The sequence below is a fragment of the Carassius auratus genome, chromosome 45 (genome assembly GCF_003368295.1).
Source record: "Carassius auratus strain Wakin chromosome 45, ASM336829v1, whole genome shotgun sequence".
NCBI classification, from domain to species: domain Eukaryota; kingdom Metazoa; phylum Chordata; class Actinopteri; order Cypriniformes; family Cyprinidae; genus Carassius; species Carassius auratus.
Genome location: NC_039287.1, coordinates 2,870,839 through 2,874,523, shown reverse-complemented (window position 1 = coordinate 2,874,523; position 3,685 = coordinate 2,870,839). Strand labels below are relative to the sequence as shown.

The following is a 3,685-nucleotide window of genomic DNA, read 5'->3' as shown; positions in this document are numbered from 1 at the left end:
TTGAATGGCTGGGTAAGTCTCACATTCCAAATGTCTCTTTTGCTACTGGGCGACAGGGATGTGCTTTACAGGCACATTCTGTTGTGATTGCTGGCTGGTGCTTGGCATGTCTATGTTGGGATCGTCATCCACCCGGTAGCACTTGCCCAGATTCTTGATGATGTTGCAGTTGATGTTGTAACATGCAGTGTCTGCAATGCTACTCCGAGTCAGGGTCTCCTAACCTCAGCACATTCTCCATGGCTGTCCGAAGATAGGTCACTCCTGTCAGCACTGACACCTAGAGGAAGGAACAAAGATTGAAGAGGGATCTAAGGGGGTTTTTTGCTTGAAGAATGAGAGGTTGCAGGGTCAAATCTCACCCGACAGACATTTTTTTTTTTTTTTTGGCGGGGGGCAGTTGTTAAAGAGTTAGAGAGTTGGACTTGTAATCCAAAGTTTGAGGGTGCCGGCAGGATTGTAGGTCGGGGAAGTGAATGACCTGTGCTCTCTTTCACCTTCAGTACCATGACTGAGGGGAGACCCTTGAGCAAGGCATCAAACCCCCAACTGCTCCCTCGGTAACACAACACATGGCTGCCCACTGCTCCTGGTTAATGGGGTGTCTGTGTGTGTGCGTGCATTTGGATGGGTTAAATGCAGAGCACAAATTCTGAGTATGGAACTAAATTTAAAGAAAATTAAGCCAATTGAAATTGAATCTGTTTGTCAGTAGATGTTTGTAAATGCTGGCATTTGACTTAAACTGTGAAACGAACCTATTCTGAAAAAAAGTCACTTTTGATCTATTTATTGCATACTTGCATTCATATTTGAATGGTACTGTAATTACATTTCCACAAAAAATATTAAGCTGCACAACTTTCAACATTGATAATAATTAGAAATCAGCATATTAGAATTATTTCTGAAGGATCATGTGACACTGAAGACTGGAGTAATGACTGCTGAAAATTCAACCTTGCCATCACAGAAATAAATTACATTTTAAAATATATTAACATAAAAAACAATGTTGATATTACACCCCAAAAAGCCAGATGATGAGAACAGTTAAGCCAATGGACTGCATTATCTGTGTGTAGTGCTCCAGCAGGGCCTGTCTGCAGCCCCTCTGGTTCAGGTTCAGCTCCTCCTTCTGGTAGCTGGAGTTATAGTGTGCTGAGTTGATGCTGAATGCAGGGCTGAAAAATTTACGTTCAGTTTTATAAAGTTTTGTTCATTTTTATTGAAGCAAATGTAATTCCATAAAGAAGAGAAGAATGCATTAAATAACTTTCTGCAATATTAATAATATACCTATATTCAAAGTATAGTCCACCCAAAATAAATACTAAGCCATCATTTACTCACCCCCACGTTGTTCCAAACTTGTATGACATTCTTTCTTTACGTAAGATTAAAGTGCATTGTGGGTAGATATTGACTTACTCCACTGATTTGCTATTATATCCATATCCAGGTAGCGGCTACTAATCCACTGAATGTGAAACCAGTCTCTATATCCCCTGTGGCCGCAGCATTGATACTGCATCTGCAGCATGTCCATTGTGTGCTTTATGTAGCAGCGGCCTAGCATGTCTGTGTCCTTAATAGTGCATGGCATCACGCATGCCCAAAAACAGTGACCCCTCCAGATCGTTACGCATGCTATAGCACATCAGGGCACCCATGAGGATGCAAAATGTAAAGAAAAAGGTACATATGATGTAAGGCAGCATCAGCAGCTTCCATCGCAGGAGCTTGGTAGTGTCCACAAAGTCAAATCAGATCGCACAGGCGGTCAAGCCAACAAAGATAAGCATGTTTTGTACTGACACAATCTCTTTTGACATCAGCTCCTGTCTCTTCTTGATTTCCACCTTTAAAGAACAGGCCCATGCTGAAGAGCTTGACTCAAGTTACCACAGACACCAAGTTTAGCACCCATAAAACCTGGACCAGTTTGTCTCTGTTTTTCTTTGTAAATGTCACTTTTAAGAGTGTTGCTTTTACCATCTCAGTGGTAAATGTTTACGTCCAGGTGTAAAGCTCTTTTTTCATTTTTATTGTTTTTTATTTTAGGGTGATATAACATACTGGGTAAATGGGAGAAGACAGGCAGCGTGTTCCATGGGGAGGAGGGAAGTGAACTGGGAGTTATGGCCTGAATGACGGCCTTAGCTTCATAATAGCACAGATACTGAAATAAAGATGAAAATGTAACAAAATAAGTGCATGGACAGTTTACAAAGTATGTAAATTGCTATTTAATATATGCTACATATATTTTTGTACATTTCTGTAATGTATTATATGATACTTGAAGTGAATGTGGAAGCTTTTATTTGTACAATAAAATGTTAAGTATTTTATTAATTAAATGCATATATCTTACTTATGGCTCATAGTTTTAAGTTATTTGTTTTAATAATTATTTAATATGAGTATGGATTTAGAATGTAATCAATCAAGGCATTCATAACTTGTCAAGTACAGTATGTATTCCATGTAAACACTCAAAAGACATTAGAAATATCAAAACATTAGCTGTCATTCTAGCCATTAGACACTACTTTAATGCCATTCTCATTTGTATTCCCACAACCCCCATCCCCTAAAACCATACAACCTACCTGCTCAGATCTCACACAGTCACATATGGGCTGGTTATCAATGGACCTTGATCGTACATGCTGTCCTGTTTTTTTTTTTTGTTGCATATTTCAAGTAAGGGACCAGAGAAAAGGTGAGGAGTGTGTAAATCCTTAGTTACAGCAACTCATACAATTTCTCTTTGTTTTCATAATTATAATTTAGTAACGTTTTACTGGCTTTTAGACATGCTTGCGTGTGCAACCCATCGTTCGTCACACCAGCTATGTGGATTTGCAGTTACAATGTCTCTATCGCCACCAAGTGCCTGAAAAAAAAATAAATAGCTACAAATACAGGTGAAGGTACCGTACATGAGGTTCCGTCATTTTCTTGGTTTTGATAGTATCTATCAAACTGAGCAAACTTTTTCAGCTGCCATGTTCCGAACTGATGTCAAACACATTGGGCTTTTTTTGATGGCACATGACTGTTAGTTTAAAACAGGACCTTTTAAACTGAATGCAGTGATAGCTTGGCTAGGCTTATGCTAAAATAGAAAATTATACGTTTGGTGTATGGGATGGACAAATATACAGGAACAGGGTTACTTAGCTTACTTCACATATTGCCATATCCGTATGAAAACTGTAGTTAAGATTTATTTTTAAAGTTACATTTTTGGTAAATTCAATTAAATTTGGCCATGCTTTAGCAAATAATTTGGAGCAGAATAAAAATACTTTTATATATTTTCCAGATGGCGCTTTGTTTATTAAAAGGAACATCTCCTCTCTCATTTTTTGATGAAATTATCATAAACACTAGTGATACAAATGGTTATTTTACCATATGGTTTTCAACCCACTAGGGGGCCTCAACAAACCCGATTATTATTCATTATTTAAATGAATAAATTACTATATAACAATATATGTTAATATTATTAATAATATATTAAAGTGATCTAACTTAAATCTATTATCTTTTTAGTTATATCAACATTCAGTTCCTTTTCATAACACAGCTGTAAAACAAGCAGCTTTGTCATAATTACAGCAGAAATACTAAAGGAAATGTCCGTAGGAAATGGCTTACCTCTGAATATTGT

The 3,685-nt window shown here is 37.4% G+C and overlaps 1 pseudogene; it reads right to left on the bottom strand.

The window, feature by feature from the left end:
- Positions 1-2,070, bottom strand: LOC113062733 (photoreceptor outer segment membrane glycoprotein 2-like; annotated as a pseudogene).
- Between the last annotated feature and the right edge of the window lie 1,615 nt (positions 2,071-3,685).